General features: G+C 41.7%; 1 protein-coding gene across 6 annotated transcripts in view; it reads right to left on the bottom strand.

The window, feature by feature from the left end:
- Positions 1–24,613, bottom strand: part of LOC144685895 (rho GTPase-activating protein 26-like) — a 272,264-nt gene that overhangs the window by 186,590 nt on the left and 61,061 nt on the right. The window lies entirely within an intron of this gene.

Below are 24,613 nucleotides of genomic sequence, written 5' to 3'. Positions count from 1 at the left end.
CAGGTCTCAGCAAAGAGTAGGCATGAAGTGCACTCTCAAAATCTCTGCTAATACTACTCTGTAGCTGGTCACAAAGTGTGCATGTACAGCCTGAGGTGACATAAGCCTCCATTTTCATTTGCTTGCCAATTAGGAAGCGTCTGTTCTTTACTCAAAACCTAGCTCCTCCATACCCAGCACAACAAATTACTTTATCAAAATCAAGAACTCACCATGGAGGCATTTCCTACAATTTTGAAATTCAGCATGTTGGAGTTTCAAAGTGCTGCACTCACCTTGAAGAAACTGAATTCAAGCTCAGTTTTACGTTTTACAGTGGTTTTCATCAGGAAAACAATTGCTCACTTTAAACACTTCTTGACAAAATAGGGTTAAAATAGAGGACAGGATTGAGTACTTTAACCTAAAATTAAGCTGAGTTGACCTCATCTTGCATAACTTGAAGAGCTTGTAAGGGCTCAAGTCACATGCATTCATCATTCAGTAAACAACCATTCCAAAACCACTTCAGAATTTTCAACTAAAAGCCATGGTTTGCTTCCTGCAAAGCAACATTTCGGAAGAAATGTTACTGCTTTCCAATAGGCAATTAAAAACTACCAGTTAAAAATTCACTTCATATCAATCTCCTGCTACAGTCTGGAAACACTATTAAACCCAGGGTCCTCTTTCAACAAATTAAGTTAGACTTATTCAAATTTTCCATTTGAAATGATGATGATGCCAGAATTGTTCAGCGAAACAGATCTGTTCCTTAGATAAATATTGAGTTACTACAGAAACACAAGTTTAAACTTTTCTCAACTTTTGTGTTGTTCTCAACATTTCTGTAATTCTTACATCTTGTCTTTTTATATCATGTCCTGAACAGAAAATGGTACTGCCATTTTCCCAAGGAATTTCAATTCAATTGCAGGGCAGAGGTGTCACTAGCAAGGGGAGCATCCATTGTCCATCCCTAATTATCCTTTAGTAGGAGGTAGTGAATCTTCTTGAATCGCTGCAGTCTGTATAGTACAAATACTTCCACTGGAATGTTAGGAAGAGAGTTCCAGGATTTTGACCCAGTGATGAAGAAATGTTGATTCTATTCCCAATCAGGATGGTGAGTGACTTGGAAGGAAAATTGGAGGTGGTGCTGTCTCCATGCACTTGCTGCCCTTGTCCTTCTAGATGGCAGAGGATTTAGGAGATGCTGTCAAAGTAACCTTGGCGAGTTACTGTGAGTTGGTACACACCACGGCCACTGTGCGCCAATGGTGGAGGAATGAATGTCTTAAGGTGGCAGGGTAGATGGGGTGCCAATAAAGCGGGCTGCTTCATCCTGGCTGTTCTCGAGTTTCCTGAGTGTTTCTGGAGCTGCACACATCCAGACGAGTGGAGAGTATTCCATCACACCCCTGACTTGTGCCTTGTAGATAGTGGAAAGGCTTTGGGGACTTGGAAGTAATGTTCCCTTTAATATTTTAGTTGCTAAGCACTGCTGTTCCTTTTTTAGTGTGCGGTAAATTTTTTTGCATGTCCTCTCACGTGCGCTATTTATCCTGAAACAGCTGCGCAGTAACTGTCAGGCTGCTGCATGTCCATTCAGCCTAACAGGAACACTGATCAGCAGACAAGTCACAAGTGAATTTGCAGCCTCTGATCTGCTCCTATAGCCACAATATTTATGGGGCTGATCTAGTTGAGTTTCTGGTCAATGGTAACCAACCCACCACCCCCCCACCCCACCCCCACCCCGCCCCGCCAGGATGTTGATGGTAAAGGATTCAATGATGGTAATGCCATTGAATGTTATGGGAAGGTAGTTAGATTCTCTCCTGCTGGAAATGGTCATTGCTTAGCACTTGTATGGCACAAATGTTACTTGCCACATACCAGCCCAAGCCAGAATGTTGTCCAGGTCTTACTGCATGCAGGTATGGTGGATAGCTTCATTAACTGCAAATGAAATGCTGTGCAATCATCAGCGAACAGCCCCACTTCTGATCTTATGATGGAGGGGAACTCATTGATGAAGCAACTGAAGATGGTTGGGCTGAGGATATTGCATTTTGAAACTCCTGCAGCAATATCATGAAGCCAAGATGGTTGGCCTCCAACAATCACAACCATGTTTATCTGGGCTAAGTATGACACCAGGCAATGGAGAGTTTGCCCCTCTGATTCGCACTGACTTCAAGTTTACTACGGCTTCTTAATGCCACATTCAGTAAAATGCTGCATTGATATCAAGCCAGTCACTCTCATCTCACTTCTGGGTTTAGCTTTTATCCACATTTGCACTAAGACTGCCCTCATTCCCACCTCAGGGATGCTTCGGGAGACAGCTGTCCTGACTATAGCCCGACCCGAACTCCCTGTGGGGAAAATAACGCGTGTGCGGGTTTATATAGGAGGTGGGAACGCATCGTTGGGAAATGGCCTAACTCATGATTTCTGACTCAAAGGGGAAAATTCAACCCTTGTAATCTTTTCAAGGGCTCCCAAAGCAAATCAGTTGCAAGAATAAATTTCGATCAGTTCATTTTGATCAGCAACTGTGAAGACAGGGGAAGCATGGACCTCAAGAGCAGCATGAGGCTGTTAATTTGACAGTGAAACACAGCTATTTCATAGGGGAAGCACAGAACAGTCATAGTGCCAAGAAGGGGAAAAATTTCTACCTGGTGGTAGGCTATTTGTTGTTAATGGCTCAAGAGATATCCAGTACCGGTCAAGGATATTTGTCGTTTCCCTCATCAATTCCAAATCACAGATTCACACAGTGCAAAAGAGGCTCTTCAGTCCATCAAGTCTACACCGACACATGAGAAACATCTGACCTACCTACCTAATCCCATTTACCAGCACTCGGCCCATAGCCTTGAACGTTATGACGTGCCAAGTGTTCATCCAGGTACTTTTTAAAGGATGTGAGGCAACCCGCCTCCACCACCCTCCCAGGCAGTGCATTCTAGGCCATCACCACCCTCTGGGTAAAAAAGTTTTTCCTCACATCCCCCCTAAACCTCCTGCCCCTCACTTTGAACTTATGTCCCCTTGTGACTGACCCTTCAACTAAGGGGAACAGCTGCTCCCTATCCACCCTGTCCATGCCCCTCATAATCTTGTACACCTCGATCAGGTCACCCCTCAGTCTTCTCTGCTCCAATGAAAACAACCCAAGTCTATCCAACCTCTCTTCATAACTTAGATGTTTCATCCCAAGCAACATCCTGGTGAATCTCCTCTGCACCCCCTCCAGTGCAATCACATCCTTCCTATAATGTGGCGACTAGAACTGCACAATACTCCAGCTGTGGCCTCACCAAGGTTCTATACAACTCCAACGTGACCTCCCTACTTTTGTAATCTATGCCTCAATTGATAAAGGCAAATGTCCCATATGCCTTTTTCACCACCACACTAACGAGCCCCTCTGCCTTCAGAGATCAATGAACACACACGCCAAGGTCCCTTTGTTCCTCAGAACTTCCTAGTGTCATGCCATTCATTGAATACTTCCTTGTCAAATTACTCCTTCCAAAGTGTATCACCTCAGACTTTTCTAGGTAAAATGCCATCTGCCGCTTATCTGCCCATTTGACCATCCTGTCTATATCTTCCTGTAGCCCAAGGCACTCAACCTCACTGTTAACCATCCAGCTAATCTTTGTGTCATCCGCAAACTTACTAATCCTACCCCCAACATAGTCATCTATGTCGTTTATATAAATGACAAATAATAGGGAACCCAGCACAGATTCCTGGACACTAGCTTCCAGTCACTAAAGCATCCTTCTGTCATCACCCTCTGCCTCCTAAAACTAAGCCAATTTTGAATCCACCTTATCAAATTACCCTGTATCACATGTGCATTTGCCTTCTTTATAAGTCTCCCATGTGGGACCTTGTGAAAGGTTTTACTGAAATCCATATAAACTACATCAACTGCACTACCCTCATCTACACACCTGGTCACCTCCTCAAAAAATTCAATCTAATTTGTTAGGCATGACGTCCCTCTGACAAAGCCATGCTGACTATCCCTGATCAAACCTTGCCTCTCCAAGTGGAGATAGATACTCTCCTTCAGAACTTTCTCCAATAGTTTCCTGACCACTGACATGAGACTCACTGGCCTGTAGTTCCCTGGCTTATCTCTACAACCCTTCTTAAATAGCGGAACCACATTAGCTGTTCTCCAGTCCTCTGGCACCTCCCCCGTGGCCAGAGAGGAATTAAAAATTTGGGTCAGAGCCCCTGTGATCTCCTCACTTGCCTCCCTCAGCAGTGTGGGACATAAATCATCCGGACCTGGAGATTTGTCCACTTTTAAGCCTGCTAACACCTCCAATACCTTATCACTCCCTATATCAATTTGCTTAAGAACCTCGCAGTTTCTCTCCCCGAGTTCAATACCTTCATCCTCATTCTCTTGGGTGAAGACGGATGTGAAGTATTCATTCAACACTCTAGCGATGTCCTCTGGCTCCACCCATAGATTTCCCCCTTGGTCCCTTACGGGCCCTACTTTTTCCCTGGTTATCTTCTTCCCATTGATACATTTATAGAATATCTTGGGATTTTCCCTACTTTTACCAGCCAGAGCTTTCTCATATCCCCTCCTTGCTCTCCTAATTGCTTTCTTAAGCTCCACCCTGCACTTTCTGTACTTCACTAATGCCTCTGCTGATTTGCTTCCCTTGTACCTGCTGAAAGCCTCTCTTTTCCTTCTCATCGTAACCTGAATATCTCTGGTCATCCATGCTTCTCTGGGCTTGTTACTCCTTCCTATCACCCTAGAGGGAACATGTTGAGCCTGTACCCTCCCCATTTCCTTTTTTAACACCCCCCACTGTTCCTCTGTAGATTTCCCCACAATAACTGTTCCCAGTCTACCTTGGCCAGATCCTGCCTTATTTTACTAAAATCCACTCTCCCCCAATCCAAAACATTTTTATGCAACTTGTCGATTTCTTTGTTCATAACAAACTTAAACTGTCCCATGTTGTAGTCGCTATCGCTAAAATGCTCAGCCACCACCACCTCAGCCACCTGTCCGGCTTCATTCCCCAGAATTAGGTCCAGCACTGCGCCGTCCCTTGTTGGACTCTCCACATATTGACCTAAAAAGTTCTCCTGTACACATTTCAAGAAATCTACTCCATCCAAGCCCTTAACACTATGTCTATCCCAATTAATGTTGGGAAAGTTGAAATCACCTAATATAATTACCCTATTGTTTTTGTTTTTACACACCTCCACAAATTGTGCACATATTTTCTCCTCAATTTCCCGCTGACTATCTGGGGGTCTATAATAAACACTTAACAATGTGGCTGCCCCTTTTTTATTCCTAAACTCTACCCACAAAGCTTCATTCAATGCCCCCTCCAAGATATCATCTTTCCTTACTGCAGTAACTGACTCCTTAACTAATAATGCAATGCCTCCTCCTCTTTTACCCCCTCCCTTGTCTCGTTTGAAGATTCTATATCCCGGAATGTTGAGCTGCCAATCCTGTCCTTCCCTCAACCACGTCTCAGTGATGGCTACTATATCACAATTCCACATGTCAATCCTCACCCTTAACTCATCCGTTTTACCTGTAATACTCCTGGCATTGAAGTACAGGCCATCCAGCCTTGCCTTACTCCCTTGAACCTTAATGCAACTGTACTCCCTCTGACTAGATTGTTTTACTGTATTATGATGTGTCCCTATTCTGCTAACATTCTGTGTCCCCTCCCCCTGCCAAATTAATTTAAGCTTCTCCCAACAGCACTAGCAAACCCATCCACAAGGGTGTTAGTCCCGCTCTGGTTCAGATGTAGACCGTCCCGCTTGTACAGGTCCCACCTTCCCCAGAAACAGTCCCAGTGATCCAGGAATCTAAAACCCTCCCTCTTGCACCAACTCTTAAGCCACGTATTCGTCTGCGCTATTCTCCTATTTCTGAGCTCGCTAGCACGTGGCACTCGGAGTAATCCAGACATTACAACCCGAGAGGTCTTGCTTCTTAGTCTACTGCCTAACTGCCTGAATTCTTGATGCAAGACCTCATCCCTCTTTCTACCTATGTCATTGGTACCAACATGTACCATTACCTCTGCCTGATCACCCTCCCCCTTCTGGATGCCCTGTAGCCGTTCAGTGACATCCCAGACCCTGGCACCAGGAAGGCTACACACCATCCTGGAGTCACATTGACAGCCACAGTAGGACCTATCTGTTCCCCTGACTATAGAATCCCCTATTACTATTGCTGTTCCTCCCCTCCTGTACAGACAGGCTGCTTGTGGTGCCAGAAGCTTGGCTCTGTCTGCACTCCCTGGGGGAACCAGCGCCCTCATCAGCCTCCAAAACGGAATACCGATTTGCGAGTGGGACCGCAGGGGACTCCTGAACTTCCTGCCTGTTTCTCTTGGGCTGCCTGGTGATCACCTATTCCCTTCCCTTCCTTCCTCAAGTCCCTTCAGCTGCAAATAAACCACATCACAAAGAATACTTATGGTAAAAGGTAGTAGCCAATTTTTTATTCAAACCACCGGAAGTAAATACCTTTCTTGATTATACCAGCCTGATCCTAAACGGCAGTTCTCGAGTCAGTAATGCCAAGCTTTTCTAGCAACAATTTGATGCCTAGCTGTGGTCGGTAATAATCAAAGAAATCTGGTTGTATTGATCTCTGGCATATATTTGCATTAAATTTAAACAGAAAAACTTTTGTATGCAATGCTTTTGAGGAGTTGAATAGAAGCAATGATTAGTGCCTGTTTTCCCCTACATTTTTAAAGCACTATTATGCTCTAAGAGCAGTGCATAGGAACATTGGCTCTCTGAATTTATGATGCAAGAAGCTGCCAGGAAATGCGTGCAGACACACTGGGCTGAATTTTTTGCCTGTCGGGCAGGCGGGGAGCCGAATCTCCGCCGGAGAAGCGGGCCCCGCTGCCATTTTAAGTGGGTGGGCCAATTAAGGCCCACCCAGCGTGACGTCCGCCGGGAAGCACTATGCGCTTCCTGTCCGGGCGGAGGGGGTGGGATTCCCCAAATGCAAGAGTGCGCTCCTTTGCACATGCGCGTGATTTAATTAAAAATAATTTACAATAAAAACATTTTGAAAACTAACATTCATTGATGATGTCAGAGATAGCCTTTTTTTGAACTTCAGAGAACCTGACTCCACAAAAAAATATGATTTATCAGGTCTTTAATCCTCTGGGCAACAAGTTGTAAGAAATCAGTAATTTAAGGGGCTTGGATTTAATTATCTTGTGGTTTTAAAATGTGAGAGACACCAGGAAGGAAGCTACTATGGTATTTGCTGATAAGGGGAGCCAGTGGATGTGGTTTATTTGGCCTTTCAGAAGGCTTTCAACAAAGTCCCACATAAGAGATTAGCATGTAAAATTAAAGCGCATGGGATTGGGGGTGGCATATTGAGATGGACAGAAAACTGGTTGGCAGACAGGAAACAAAGAGTAGGAATAAGTGACTAGTGGGGTATCGCAGGGATCGGTGCTGGGACCCCAGTTGTTCACAATATATATTAATGATTTAGATGAGGGAATTAAATGTAATATCTCCAAATTTGCAAATGACACAAAGCTGGGTGGGAGGGTGAGCTGTGAGGAGGATGCAGAGATGCTTCAGTGCAATTTGGACAAGCTGAGTGAGTGGGCAAATGCATGATGCAGTATAATATGAGGTTATCCATTTTGGTAGCAAAAACAGGAAGGTAGGTTATTATATGAATGGCTATAAATTGAGAGAGGGGAATGTGCAACGAGACCTGGGTGTCCTTGTACACCAGTTGCTGAAGGTAAGCATGCAGGTGCAGCAGGTGGTAAAGAAGACAAATGGTATGTTGACCTTCATAGCCAGAGGATTCGAGTACAGGAACAGGGATGTCTTGCTGCAATTGTACAGGGCCTTGGTGAGACCACACCTGGAATATTGTGTGCCGTTTTGGTCTCCTTATCTGAGGAAGGATGTTCTTGCTATAGAGGGAGTGCAGCAAAGATTTACCCGACTGATTCCTGGGATGGCGGGACTGACATATGAGGAGAAATTGAGTCGATTAGGATTATATTCGCTGGAGTTCAAAAGAATGAGGGGAGATCTCATAGAAACCTATAAAATTCTAACAGGACTAGACAGGGTAGAATGTTCCCGATGGTGGGGGAATCCAGAAACAGAGGTCACAGTCTGAGGCTATGGGGTAAACCATTTAGGACGGAGATGAGGAGAAATTTCTTCACCCAGATAGTGGTGAGCCTGTGGAATTCGTTACCACAGAAAGTAGTTGAGACCAAAACATTGTATGCTTTCAAGAAGGAGTTAGATATAGCTCTTGGGGCGAAAGGGATCAAAGGGTATGGGGAGAAAGCGGGAGCAGGCTATTAAGTTGGATGATCAGCCATGATCATAATGAATGGCGGAGCAGGTTGGAGGGCTGAATGGCCTACTCCTGCTCCTAGTTTCTATGTCTCCAAGGCATCTGTAACATCCACAAGTAATGAAATCACTGAACAAAGTTTAAACAGATGCTCATCATCAAGGTGGTCTCTAATGTCATAGTTTGAACAAAGAATTTAATGGCTCATTGGACAATTGTAGTTTAAGGTAGATTTTGATAGGATAGTACAACCTCGTCAATGAAACACCTCTCCCAAATTAGATAATGAGGTTTAAAAATCATTGCAAACAGTGATTTGACATTTAAGTTTGGCAGTTTGGTCAACTGCTGAAGGATATGATCAGGAGGGAGGTGACCACTCAATGGGTGATTGTATATATATTTTTGAATTCATTCACGGGATGTGGGCTTCGCTGGCTGGGCCAGCATTTATTGCCCATTGCTGCAGTTCATGTGGTGTAGGTACACCCACAGTGCTGTTAGGAAGGGAGTTCCAGGATATTGACCCAGCGACAGTGAAGGAACAGCGATATAGTTCCAAGTCAGGGTGGTGAGTGACTTGGAGGGGAACTTCCAGATGGTGATGTTCCCATCTATCTGCTGCCATTGTCCTTCTAGATGGTAGTGGTCGTGAGTTTGGAAGGTGCTGTTGAAGGAGCCTTAGTGAATTCCTGCAGTGCATCTTGTAGATGGTACACACTGCTGCTACTGTGCGTCGGTGGTGGAGGAAGTGAATAAGACCATAAGACATAGGAGCAGAAATTAGGCCATTCGGCCCATCAAGTCTGCTCTGCCATTCAATCATGGCTGATAAGTTTCTCAACCCTTTTGTGAATGTTTGTGGATGTGGTGCCAATCAAATGGGTTGCTTTGTCCTGGACGGTGTCAAGCTTCTTGACTGTTATTGGAGCTGCACTCATCTGGGCAAGTGGGGAGTATTCCACCACATTCCTGACTTATGCTTTGTAGATGGTGGACAGGCTTTGGGATGTCAGGAGATGAGTTACTCATCATACGATTCCCAGCCTCTGATCTGCTCTTGTAGCCACAATATTTATATGGCTGGTCCAGTTCAGTTTCTGGTCAATGGCAACCCACAGGATGTTGATAGTGGGGGATTCAGTGATGGTCATGCCATTGAACATCAAGGGGCAATGGCTGGATTCTCTCTTGTTGGAGATGATCATTGCCTGACATTCGTGTGGCGCGAATGTTACTTGCCATGTTATTGTCCAGGTCTTGCTGCATTTTGACATGGACTGCTTCAATGTCTGAGGAGTCGCAAATGGTGCTGAACATTGTGCAATCATCAGCGAACTTCCCCACTTCTGACCTTATAATGGAAGGAAGGTCACTGATGAAGCAGCTGAAGGTTGGCCACTACCCTGAGGAGTTCCTGCAGTGATGTCTTGTAACTGAGATGACTGACCTCCAACAACCACAACCATCTTCCTTTGTGCTAGGTATGACTCCAACCAGTGGAGAATTTTCCCCCTGATTCCCACTGACTCCAGTTTTGCTAGGGCTCATTCTTTATAATGTATTTGCGACTAATGGGTATATTGCTAATGGGTGTATTCAATTATTTACTAGATTTGGTAGGAATATGAGTTAAGTCATTAATGTTTAATTCAAGCTTTGAGTGCTGTCTCCTTATTTCTCATCATTCTCACATTTGGACCGTTGAGTAACCATGTCAAATGTTAAGGGTTACATCTCACAACATTTATGAACAAATATTTTACGCAATCTTCATAGTAGAAACAGAGAGTAATCAAGAGGCTAATAAGAGAGAGATACCTAAGGTAGTTAACAGCAACAGACTATTGGAGAAACTTTAAGGGACTAAAATCCAACAAATTCCCAGGACCTGATGACTTACATTCTAGGGTTCTAAAAGGGATCATGGACGCATTCGTTATGATTTTCCAAAATTCCCTAGGTTCTAGAATGGTCCCATTGGATTGGAAGTTAGCAAATGTAACATTGCTATTCAAGAAAGGAGGGAGAAAACACAGGGAACTACAGGTCAGTTAGCCTGACATTAGTTGTTCAGGAAAATGCTGGAATTTATTTTTAGGAAGTGTAAACAATGCACTCAGAAAATCATAGTATGATCAAACAAAGCCAACATGGTTTTACGAAAGGGAAACCATGTTTGACACAGTTTTTTGAGGAACTAGTAGAGTAGATAAAGGGCAACCAGCAAATGTGGTGTACTTGGATTTTCAAAAAGTATCCGATGAGATGCCACATTAAAGGTTAATACACAAGATAAGAGCTTATAGTGTTGGGATTTACCTAGATGAGTATGGATACAGCATTGGTTAATGGACAGGAAGCAAAGAATAGGGATAAACAGGGGATTTTCAAGTTGGCAGGCTGTAACTAGTGGAATGCCACAAGGATCAGTACTGAGGCCTCAGCTATGTTAATGACAAACAAAGAGACAGAGTACTGTACCTAAGTTTGCTGATGATACAAAGCTATGTGGGAATGCCAGCTAGGAGGATGACACAAAGGGCTGGATTTTTTGGCCGCAAATCAGGCAGGCTCCCCCCACGTAAAATATGGTGTGATGACGTTGGGTCAGCAATCCAAGGTAATCCTACCAGTCTCCAATAATATAGAAGGCGAGAGGGTTCCAAAATCAGAAGCCCACCTGCCCTTTTGAAAAACCAATTAACAAGCTATCGAGCTTGTTAAAAAGCCAGTCAACTAAAATTTTTCACTGACCACTCCATTTTTGCTGGTTGCACAGGAAAAATGTGAAGAATGTGTTATGCCAGGTGTGAGGTGGCTGCATAAGGACAGGTGAAAATGCCTGCAAATGGAACAATGGCTGCACGTAACAGCAGAGTCTGCTGCTGAAAGTGGCAGTGTTTGGCTGTTAGTAGACTTTATTTGTTCAGCTTTTATAGCTAACATAACAATTAAAGAATGGGGGGGGAAAAGGAGGCCTTTAAATTGGTGGCAGGAACAGACTTCTGGTTCATGGCCTAATCCCCCTCCCATCGGGCGCCCCACCCTCAACGTCCAATTGGGGGTGGAGCCACCCTTCAAAATGCTAGTTGGCCGGCATTCCTACCAGACGGCAGCTAACTGGCTGGCCAACACTTGATTTGACGTGCTGAAATGGTGGGTGTGGGAGTGAGTGATCCGTGCACTTCCTATTCCGCCTTCCTTACCCCGCCTGTAACCTTAAAATCCAGCTTAAGGAGGCTGCATAGAGATATGAACAGGTTAAGTGAGTGGGCAACAAGTTGGCAGATGGGGTATGTTGTGGGGAAGTGTAAGCTTATTCACTTTGGTAAGAAGGACAGAAAAGCTGAGTATTTTTCAAAAGGCATGAAAGTTATAAAAGTTGATGTTCAGAGACACTATGCATTCCTTGTACAAGTACACTAAAGTTAGCATACACGTACAGCCAGCAATTAGGAAGGCAAATAGCATACTGGCCTTTATTGCAAGGGGATTAAACTACAAGAATGTGAAAGTCTTGCTACAATCTTACAGGGCTTTGATAAGACCACACCTGGAGTACCGTGCACGGTTTTGGCTTCCATATCTAAGGAGAGATATATTTGCCTTGGAGGCAGTACAACAAAGGTTTAATAGATTGATTCCTGGGAAGAAAGGATTGTCCTGTGACAGGAGGTTGGATAAGTTAGGCCGATACTCTCTGGAGTTTAGAAGAATAAGAGGTGATTTTATTGAAACATCAGATTCTGAAGGGGCTTGACAGGGTAGACACAGAGATTGTTTCCCTTGGCTAGAACAGGGGGTACAGTCTCAGGATAAGGGGTCCATCATTTAGAACTGAGATGAGGAGAAATTTTTTCATTCAAAGGGTTGTGAACCTCTGGAATTCTCTATCGCAGAGGATTGTGGATGCTCCACCATTGAATATTTTTAATGCTGAGATTGACAGATTTTTGGTCTTTCAGGCAGTCAAGAGGAAATGGAGAGAAAGGAGGAAAGTGAAGTTGAGGTAGAAGATCAGCCATGATTGTACTGAATGACGGAGCAGGCTCGAGGGGCCCTATGCTCTGCTCCTGTTCCTATATCTTACATTCTTGCACACAGTATGATCCCACAAACAGCAATGTGTTCATGGCCAGATTATCTATTTTAGTGATGTCGATTGAGGGATAAAAGTCGGCCAGGACACCAGGTTAACTCCGCTGCTCTTCTACAAAATAGTGCCATGGGATCTCTTACACCCATCTGACAGAGAGATGGGACCTCAATTTAAAAACCTCACCCAAAAGACAGCACCTTCACCAGTGTAGCACTCCTTCAGTTCTGTACTGGACTGTCAGTCTAAATTTTTGCGCTCTAGGGCAGAATTTTTACTTGGCATGCAGGCATTCGCCCGACCCGTTCGAGTGTAAAATAGCACATTTTGACATCGGGCGAGTGTCCCCCCGATGTCATCCTGCGCTTGCACAATATTTCGGTTGGCAGGCGCTGCAAAAGTCGGAAGCGTGCCCGCTGACAATTAAGAAGGCAATTCAGCTCATTAAAGTCCCAATTGACTCCAATTTTGCATGGTCCGTCCAACCTTACGGTTGGGGGATGGGCGAATCTGCATTTTTGATGAAACCTCATCCAAGGGCGGGATGAGATTTCCATTATTAAATTTCTTAAAATTAAAATGTATGGACAGAATTTATCATCTATATGTTCAGGTGACTGATTCTGATGCGTGGGCATTTTTTTCTGGATTTTAAAGCCTTTATTCATTGCATTTAAAATCTTCAGCTCTCTAAAGCAGCTTCAGGGAGCTTTCAATCCGCACTCCCCTGCGCTTACGTCAGCACCCACCCTCCTCCCTCCCCCACTCCAGCAGCGCTGAGCATTTCAGCGCGCCTTTCATGCTGGCTGACCATTGTGAAATCACGGTCGGGGGCCCATTGCGGTCAGCGATCTGTTCCCCGGCAGCTCCCGCTGACCATGCGCACCCACTGAATTAAAAATCCTGCCCCAAGTCTCCAGAATGGGAAATTGAACTCACAACCTTCAACCATAAATAAGTAGCCATTATTTTTACATGTTACAAAATATTGTTTTACTTGCGTATTCCATTTTTGTCCCTTGCTAGCCTTATAGCTGATAATACACAGTAAATAGCATGCAAAGTCCACGAGTTGCAATTAGATATCCAGGTAGGAGGTGGTGGTTAGATATCTGGTATTTAACATTACGAATTTAGCCATATTTTGGTAGCACTGTGGTGGCCTGGATCTTTGCATATATTCATTTTGGCATTTTGAGATTGTTCCCCAGAAGTTTATGTCAATTTCTGTTTCAATTTCTCTCTCAGCATTCGACCTCTAGGTAAATATATCAAATTCAAGCCCCATCTTTGGGGAAGACTGAGGTCATGCAAAAATTTTAATGGAGATATCAGAAGATATAAAATGTGATTGAAGTGGATAAATTTAATCAGATTATCGTGATTTTTTTAATATTAATTTCAAACTTAATTTAAATTACTGAGAAAGAAAGGGAAACAGAAACGTTTTCAAATATATTGCAAGTTAACATGTGGTTTCTTTCAATATAAAATGTTACAGTACACAATCCCAGAATAAATGTGCACAAAGGATGTTTCTATTCTAACTGCTGACAAAAAAGTGCTACAGGAAATAGCATTTGTGTATAGGTACACACATCAAAGACAAGATTTTGATATATTATCGACGTCTTGTGTCTGCACACACTTTCTGCATGCAACAGACTTCTTTTCACATTTTGCAAGTTAACTTTTTGTTTACAAATACCTACATCCACATTTATAATGCGGATTTTATAATTTATAACATATATAAATAAGTCAAGTTGACAAAATCCTGTGATTTGGCAATAGCATGACTTATTTTTATATGTTATAAATTATAAAATTATAAAGTCATAATTTTGTTTTTTTTTACTTCACAAATATAAAGATGACCAACATCCTAAAACTTCCTTTATTTCCATCGAAAGTTTTATACCACAATTGTTATTTAATGGAACAGTATTAACGTCCTTATGGATAACTTAAATCACCAAGTTTAAGACACTATTAGTGTGTCCAATGGCATCTACTTTGATAGCCACTTGACAACTAACAATTCTCAGAGGCAGGCAAATCAATTAAAAACTGTTTACTCATAATCTTGAACATCATAAAGTACACACCCTTCTTTGCTCCCATTCCAATAAAATGCATGTGGTCTTCTACCTATGTGTCAGGGTGGACTTATTATGGCCATAGAGCAGTATTTCTAACCCCACACAGTTCACCAATACAAACTTTACTCACATAAAGCACTTCAGAAGTTAATCATTGAAAATATTACAAAAGCAAAATACTGTGGATGCTGGAAATCTGAAATAAAAGCAAAAAAAAATGCTGGAAATGCTTAGCAGGTCAGGCAGTATCTCTGGAGGAAAATAGTGTTTACATTTCAGGCTGATATGACCTTCCATCAGAACTCATGATGAAAGTTCTGATGAAAGGTCATCTAAACCCAAAATGTTAACTGTTTCTCTACACAAATGCTGCCTGACCTGCTGAGCATTTCCAGCATTTTTTGCTTTTATTTATCATTGAAGTTTAGTGCTGTGTTATTCAGTCCCAGTCTTAGAACTTTAACAGAAAAATTTGTAAAAAACATTGTTAATACAGCCTGTCATAAATAAAGCCAAAGTTTTCTTCGCACAAAGACTTTTCAAAAGAATATAGGTGGTGAAATTATAATATGCTACAAAAAAAGTTTCCTTAAACTTGACAGACAAGACACAATCTTACACACCTGTCGCCAAATCTTAAAGCAAAATACCAAGTTACGGAAGTTTCATTTGCATATTAAATCGCAACTGGAAGTAAATGTATGGCTCAGTCAACAATGATCTATGATTAAGACTCAAAGGGATAATCTAAGGAGCCTTCTTCTTTCCTGATCTTCTCTGTTCTCTCCCTCCACATGTCACCATGAAACTGTAGTAATTGCAGCTGGTAGGAATGTAAATAGGTAGGGTAAACAGAATCTTAGGATTTGTATCTAGAGGCAAAGAATATAAAAGCAATGATAATGTTGACCTTGTACAAGACCTTAGACTACATGTGGAATTTGTGTATAGTTTTCCACACTATTTTGGAAGGATATAAAAGGAACAAAGATACCAAGTATGTTCACTGCAATATTATCAGATGTAGAAAAGTTATGAAGAATGCTGTTTGGCCACAGCTAATCCAACAGTCCCATTATTTTAAAAGCAAAATACTGCGGATGCTGGAAATCTGAAACAAAAACAAAAATACCTGGAAAAACTCAGCAGGTCTGACAGCATCTGCAGAGAGGAATACAGTTGACATTTTGAGTCTGTATGACTCTTCATCAGAACTAAAGAAATAGAGAAATGAGGTGAAATATGAGCTGGTAGAGGGGGGTGGGACAGGTAGAGCTGGATTGGGGGCCAGTGATAAGTGGAGGCAAAGAAGAGATTGCCAAATTATTTCATCATCTGTTTTTTTAAATTGTCATCTTCACTGCTCAAAGTCCATCCAAAGTCCCTTGCTCACTCTTTACGTGAAGAAAAACTTCTCAATTTCAATTCTAAGTTTATTCTTTATTGCCGGTAGTTTTAACCTGTTGTCCTCATGTGCTATTTATAAAATTCAGTACGAAGCTAGTATTCCATCTTTACCTTCGCCATTTCATTAACTGCCTTATATTCTTTTACAACATCACACAATCACTTCAATGCCTTCTTTCCAGCTTTTCTTCAGAACTCAGAAGTGCAACAGTAGGAATTAATCTTATATTTCTTCCCTACGTTGGTTCCAAAAAACTTAAGGAATATCTCTATTTTCTCCAGAGGCAGAACTGAACATGTTATTCAGATGTGGTCTGACAACAGCATTGCACAATTTGATCACAATATTCGAGTTATGTGCTACCGTTTTGACATTGTATTTCAACATTCTTTTGGTTTTGCTGCACTGTGTTGTTGGACTTAGTGTTAAGTCTATAGTGACTGTAAGGCCTCTTCCGACTTCAACCAGAGTTATTTTGACACCACTGATGGAATACATGTGGCACCCATTTTCCCTTCTACATGCATACTTCATATTTGCCTACAATAAATTTCTGCCCACTGACATATTTTATCTCATAGGGTAATTTTGGGTTTCTGCCTCAGGTTCTATTATCCCTCAAAATTTGGCATAGTCTGCAAATCTGACCAATTTGTAATGAGTTGCTGAGTCCAAGTCATTGATAGAAATTAAAAACAATAATGATCCCCAAACCAAGGCCAGGGCACTCTACGCAAATGCCCCACTCCTTCTATCCTATCGCAACCCTCTAACATCTACCTGTTGGTTTCTACCCTGAAGCCAATTTCTTATTCATTCACAAGTCTCACCATGGGTTCACAAAGCTTTGAACTGAACTAATAACCTTCCATGTGGGACTAAGTCAAATGTAAAAACAAAAAGCTAGGGTCATGAAGACTCGAAGCGTTGACTGATTTCTTCTCCACCGATGCTGCCAGACCTGCTGAGTTTTTCCAGGTAATTCTGTTTTTGTTAAGTCAAATGTGTTTTGCAAGTCTAAATTAAACAATGTAGTCAAATTTACCACGTGTCACCGCAAAGAAATCAAGCAAGTTGTTTAGACAGAATCATCTCTTCTAAAGCCATTTACTGCTATTCACGAGATCTTCCTCAATGTCAACTGACTCCCTCATAATGACTGTTGTTACCTCACAAATCTCTCCCCTAGGTGCTCAGCATTCTGCGATAAATACCACCTAAGGTTGAGAATTTGCTCTGAATCTCTCTCATCTTGTTTAAAAATCTACCTTTTTAATAAGGGAATCATGAATTTGTTTTTTTCAAAGGGGACCATCCCTTAATACTTTGAAGAAATGATCATTCGGAATATCTACAATTACATGTATATCCTATATTTCAAGTCTGTTTTGAAGACGGAAAAGAGGTTATCTGATATACAGATCCTCAAGGTTGTGAAAACATCAATGGTGATGTACTGTTTCCACAAACTACAGTAATAAGGTTGGAGGGGCATTTCTGGCACTCCTGTTTCATCATCTGCAAGCGAGACACCCATCTTGAGGGGCGTATTAAAAAAAAGGCTTCAATATTCTGGCTGGCTATGGTAAGGTGAACACAGCTTGAGATATTGGGTTGTTACTTTTGGATGGCATCCAAAAGGGCCTGACACTAGGGCCTGAATTTTCACTCCTGGGTCAGGAGAGCAGAGTTGGGGCAATTTCTGGCTCCACAGCCCCGACCTAGGAAAAAGTACCCCGGATGGTTCGATTTATTTTTCGAGGGTCGGGGGTGAAGTGGGAGTCGGGCCCGCTGCTGGGTGTGGAAGCAGGCTCGGCATAAAGGTCCACTTGGTGCTCCGGCAGGTACGAAAGAAAGGATAAAACCAAAAACAGCCCTCCAGCCCTCACCACTTGCTCATCGTCATCCTCCAGCTCCCACACACTCCCCATGCCAACCCATGCCCCTCTACCCATCTCCCATGGCCATTTAAAGCCACCATGCCCTTTCACCCACCCCCATGCCAACAGTGTCAATTCATGCCAACCTATGGCACCCCCACCCACCACGCTTTTCCATAACACCCTCCGTGCCAACTTACCCAGTATCCAACATGGACAGACCTCAGGACCCATGCTGAGATTAAATAAAGTTCTTAAGTGACTATTGATTAATTCACTATTTAAAAAAACTCATTGATAAAAACACATTCACTACATTTTAACTTCCTTTAATTCCTTATAAGAACAAGCAGTTGCATTCATAGTCCCATTTCAAAGACTTTTTAAGCATTTGGAGTTGTCAATCAAACTGTGAACTGATAGGTAACCCATTGTGATGATAGGTTGTGAAATCAGTCATGCAGCACTAATCCTGTAATAGTAACCCTCAGGCTTATGTCAACAGACAGAGTGAAACAGCGAGCACTAATTTTTATCAACATTGCAGGCAGTTTTTTTTCAAATATTTAAAGAGCAGGAGAATTAAATGCCTTGACAGCTCCCTTTGATAGTTCCAATGACCTTTTCAGTTCTAATGTTTACGCACATTCATGTTCACTTTTAATAATCCTAAACAACACCTGACCTCACCCAAAGACACCTGACCTCCAAAGGAGACCCAGGACCAAATCCAAAAGGGTACCTTACCTCTCCAATGGACTCCAATAAAGTTTACACCTTCTCCTACCAGGTCTAATGTGCACACATCATATTTCCCACTCCCTCCTTGCCAAAATCAGATCAAACTGAAGGCAACTGCACTTAACATATGCAGCTGCCTACGTGAACCACAGATGTGCAAAGCTCGACCCGCCCACATTCTCACTCATTCCCCCACCCCACCTCCCTGTGAAAATGATGGGGGCTGGGTTCAGGAGTGAGACTTCAACAATCAGGCCTCCTGAGCAACTTTCGCAAAGAGGGAGGGCCTCTCCATCTATGTGAAAATTGAAGCCTAACAGTCACTCCTGCAGGTTTCTGAGGTCTGAATAGTGGCTAACTTTTTATACCAATTCCAGGAACTTGGCTTTGCAGGCGAAGAGTCTGCATCAGGGATTGCATTGAGACCATTTAAATGACTTGAATAGAAAAATATAGGCTGGTTCAGAGAATTATAGGTAAAGTGCATGTCATTTTACATGCCTACCACTCAGGTGCAAGGCCATAGTAAAACCAAGCCATTACAAAAAATATTTCCTGTGCACTGAAACTATGGAGAAGCAATCCTAACAGAAGAAACAGACCCAAGGTGTAACTTCCTGAGTAGAAGACTTGGGGAAGGTATGATTCTGCTGCTCCTAGAATTGTGCCAAACCTTAAAAGAGACAGCCTCTTTCTATTTCTTACCTTTCTCTCACTCCCAAGGTAAAACTGAATGATCAAATATTTGTTACTAAAATGGAAAAAAGCAAGTGAGGAAGAATACAATTCTAGTGTGCACTGTTGCACTGCATTAATCCAAACTCAAAATATCTACAAATAAAAAGCTCACTCTTAAAAGACCAAAATTTATCTTCAAATCGTCAGAAAATGTTAAGCTAACCTATACTCTTAAAAGAAAGACTTGCATTACATATCGCTTTTCACAACAACTGGACATCTCAAAGTGCTTTACAGCCAATAAAGTACTTTTGGAGCGTAGTCACTATCATGTTGTGAGAAATGAGTCAGCCAATTTGCAAAAAAGAGCCATGTAATAACAAACAGGTAATCTGTTTTTGTGACATTGATTGAGGGATAACTGTTGGCCCAGAATACCAGTGATAACTCCCCTGCTCATAAAGTAACTATATTATAGCTCAAATCAAGTTCCCTCCAAAAAGATCAATTATTTTATAGTAGAGGTTGGACACTTCTGTGCAAGAAAGCAGGAACACAATGGCTTAAACAGTTGTCAAATGGCCATGGACTTCAGTCAAAGGCAGAACATGGTTTCACTCCTGTGAACGTTCATCCGACATCAATTTCTAATCAACTGGAATCCAAACTAAATCAAGGAATGTTGTATTGTACTGGAAGTGGGAAATAGAGACAAAGTTTGTAAATCTAATCAGAGCTAGAGTAATAGTGGTGAAAACCATGCAATGTGGATTCAAAATGCTTGGGTTTGTTCCACTAACATTGGAAGTCATATGATTCAAGTTGTTGCATTAACTCCAGGAATTGAACTAATTCTTAACATAACCAACATTTATTTTCCGTCAGAACAAACGAAACAAGGAAAATAATTCAAACATTAAGGGCGAAATTGTCTTTAAAGGGAGTCATTATCTTTATGGAATAATTCACAACTTTATTTCTTTATTGCCATGATACAAATCAATTAAAACCAGTCAGTGATTTTGAACTAATTGAGAGCCTTCCAAACTAGGGGGCATGCCAGCACTCCCCTCAACCCTCAGGCTGATTGTCAACTCTGCTCACTACAAAAAGTCAGGCACCAGCTTCAAACAGTTTGTTTACAGGTATTTTCAATACTCATTATTTAAATGTGTTTATTTTGGCTAATAAAGAGTCGTTTGGCTTCTGCTCTGTATCTCTGTGCAGCATGGGAGTATAGTAATGTAGTAGGTATGTTACTGGACTAGTAGAGGCTTGAACTAAATCTAGAGGAATAGTTCAAATCTTATTGTGACTATATAAGTGCAAGTGCTTCCTTACATATAAATGTAACCCTCTCTTTCCTTTCATTCCAAAGTTTACTATTTCATCCAGCCAGCAGAAAATAAATGCAAGTTTACAGGAGTACATGGGTTAAGAAGGAAGGTCCCTCATTTTACGAAGTTCCATATCTAGCTCCAAAAGAAGAAATCATGTAAATCAAGGTAGGGCTCTAGATCTCTTCCGTGATATTCAACAAAACAGTTGCCAAAATATGGACTCCAGCTCGGGTTAAAGACTAAAAACGTTTTTAGAATTTTCTCACAGGATGTGGATAACATTTGCCAGCTCTATTCATTATCGATGCTTAGTTGCTATTTTCAAAACTGAGTGGCTTGCTCAGGCACTTCAAAAGGCATTATGCATCAACCATAAAGCGTAAGGTTGGGCTGACTGTTGAGCTAACAAAATAAACTGTTCACAACTAATGAGCACACCATGAAGCAGGATGTCGCGGTTTTACTTCATACAGAAAATCCAACTGTCCACATTCTAAATTCTTAAGCCATCAACATTACAAAACCGAAGAGTCGCCATCAACCTCTCTGTGAATTCAGAGAAATTGCTACATTTGAAAATTATTAAAACTGTCACGGCAAGTTACAGCTAATACTCAACAACATAAGGACCGTTTTAATTAAGAGATGCATGTTCTTGTAATTCTACTCAACCTCTCCGGTGCAGGAAAAAAGCAACTGAAATTGTGGAGTCTCATTCTTGCATGAAGTAAATTATTTGAGATTCTTTAAAAAACGTTTCCTTTGTCTCTCTTTCTCTCTCTTAATCCCTCTTTCTACACCTAATCTAACTCTAATTCATGCTATTTCCTACTCATTTTTCTGTTTTTTTTCTCAATCCTTACCTCTTACCTCACTGGGTAAACAAAGGGACTGTCAGTCCCATCATTCACTATGATTCCAGATGCCCAATTACCATAAACGCAATGTTATCAGGTTGCATTTCTGGCACTTGTGCTGAGCTGAAGGGCAAGGGAAAAAGTCTAATCAACAGGGCATGCCAAAAGGGAAATCATGCTTAACAAATTTATTAAGAGTTTTTTGAAGATGTAATTAGTAGAGTAGATAAAGAGAGGCCAGTAGATGTAGTATACTTGGATTTCCAAAAGACATTCAATAAGATGCCACGCGAAAGGTTAAATGCACAAGGGCTCATGGAGTTTGGGTTTATATATTAGCATGGGTAGGGGATTAGTTAATGGACAGGAAACCAAGAGGCGGGATAAATGGGGCATTTTCAAGTGGCAGACTGTAATTAGTGGAGTGCCGCAAGGATCAGTACTGAGGCCTCAGATATTTACAATCTATATTAATGTCTTAGACAAAGAGATAGAGAGCGCTGTATCTAACTTTGCTGACAACACAAAGCTTGGTGGGAAGATGTGAGCAGGGAACAAAGAGGCTGCAAAGAGATATAGGCAGGTTAAGTAAGTGGACAACAAGGATGGCAGGTAGGGGATAATGTGGGGAAGTGTGAGGTTATTCACTTTGGTGGTAAGAATAGAAAAGCAGATTTTTTTTTTAAAGGTGTGAAACTTGTAAATGTTGATGTTCACAGGGACTCAGGTGTAATCATACAAGGAACACAGTAAGAGGATACAGATACAGCAAGCAATTAAAAAGGCAGAAGATATGTTGGCCTTTATTGAGGGGATTGGAGTACAAGAATAAGGAAGTCTTGCTACAATTGGCTTTAGTGAGACCACACCTGGAATAACGTTTCACTCTCCATATTTAAGGAAGGGTATACTTGCAGTGAAGATGGTACCGCAAAGGTTCTCTAGATTGATTCTGTTATGACATGGTTGTTCTATGATGAGAGGCTGAGTAAATTGGGTTTATATTTTCTGGAGTTTAGAAGGATGGGAGGTAATTTCGTTGAAACATACAAGATTCTGAAGGGGTTTGACGCAGAGGTTATTTCCCCTGGCAGGGGAATCTACAACATGGGGGCAATTAGGAAGGCAGAAGGCAAATTGGCCTTTATTGTGAGGGGATTGGAGCACAAGAATAAGGAAGTCTTGCTAAAATTGGCTTTAGTGAGACCACAGCTGGAATACTGTTTCACTCTCAATATTTAAGGAAGGATATAATTGCAGTGAAGACAGTACCGCAAAGGTTCACTAGATTGCTCCTGATATGATGGAATAACGGGACAATCATTTTGGACTAAGATAAGGAGAAATTACTTCACTCAAAGGGTTTTGAATCTTTGGAATTTTCTACTGCAGAGGGTTGTGAATGCTCTATCATTGAAAATATTTGAAGCTGAGATGGCCGTATTTTTGGTATCTCAGGAATCAGGGATATGGGGAGTGGGCGGGGAAGCAGAGTTAAAGCCAAAAATCAGCCATGATCACATTTAATGGCAGAGCGTCCATATGGTCCACTCCTGCTCCTATTTCTTATGTTCTGATATTTTTTAAGATGTTCAGCTCCAGCAAATTCATGGCCATGGTTTCAAAATTTGACCAAGATAAAGAAAATTTAAAAAGGTATCACAAACTCAATAGACCTGCCAATCAATGCAACTAATAAAAGCCACAGGATAAAGGTCCAAATTCAATAGTTTGGCAACTTCTTTGGGTACTTGTTATAGACAAAATGCTCATTCAGGAGATATAGTAAAACAAGCTGGCCCAGCTTCTGAGTGGGCCTGGTTTGTAATTTCACAGACTGTGACATAGAGAAAGATACAGACAAAAATGTTTCATTTTTGTTACAGTAAGTGCTCCATTTTTGTCCTCATGGCCTTATGCACAAAGTAATCTGAGGCAGCCTGTTCACTGTAAGTAATGTGTATGTTTATTACAACCGGGTAGTACAAATAAGTGCCACCATGTCCGACATTACTTTGGAAAATGGATATTGTTGGCCATGCTAAACACTTCTCACAATACACAATTACCAAACCGATTTATTCCATAGGCCTTTTGTAAGGTAACGCATAGCAAACTCATCACCAAAATTAGAACAGGTGGAGTCAAAGGTTAGCTAGCAAAATAGATAGCAAATTAATAGAAAACAGAGTACGGCTCAGGATAGCAACTCAGGCAGGCAAAAGGTGGAAAGTGGTGTTCCATAATAATCTGGGACCACTGTTGTTCACAATTTGAACTCAAGAATCAGAAATAAAATTTCAAAATTTGTTGACAACACCTTACTGTGTTATGATCCCAGTTGATGTTAGTACTGGACAAGTCAGATCCCAGAATGGAACCTGGCTCGATAGACAACAATTTAAAAAAAACGTGGAGGGTACTTACTAAAAACAGATTCACAGGAGTCTGCTGCTGACTTTTTAACTAAAAGATAAAACATTTATTGAACAAGAAACATTAACTATATTACACTTGACGACAACAAAAAGGTTGGAAAGATTTCAACACAGAAACCAAGGAAAAAGTTATTCAAACTCACACTATCCCTTTTATCCTAGCAATACCCTTACAGACCCAAAAGCTCCAGAGAAGAGGTACCACTATGCCCACACAAAGGCTAGAGCTGGTTCAGTTGCAAAGAGGTTTCTTTTCTAGTAGGCTTCTGAACATTCACTAGAGGTCCATCCACAATTGGTATCTCCCTTGAGATGTCCAGAAAACCCACTCTAAATTTACTATTACTTTAACTTTAGAGCAATACATACGAGCTCCTTAAACTCGTTTCCTCAGCCGTCAAGCATCATTTCCAGCTAGAGAGGGTCTTCAATCTTTTCTTGTCTTCACTCTATGGTATACACATACCTACTAAACTAAACTCTGCCTTTCTGTCTCTCCCTGTGTCTCTGTGGGTTTCTCTCTGATCTCCTGTTGCTAGGCAACAGCACAGTTTTTTTCCTACCTTTTGTGTTTGTTTTAACTTCACTAAACTACTAATCCCTTAGTAACCCAGCTCTTCACTTCTAGTCGTAAAACCTCATTAAAAATGCACGCGTACAAGAGGGCCCCCTGGAGACTTCCCG

Source organism: Cetorhinus maximus, chromosome 10 (assembly GCF_964194155.1).
Source record: "Cetorhinus maximus chromosome 10, sCetMax3.hap1.1, whole genome shotgun sequence".
NCBI classification, from domain to species: Eukaryota; Metazoa; Chordata; class Chondrichthyes; order Lamniformes; family Cetorhinidae; genus Cetorhinus; species Cetorhinus maximus.
The sequence above is the reverse complement of the archived record's forward strand: the minus strand, read 5'-3'. Positions and strand labels throughout refer to the sequence as shown.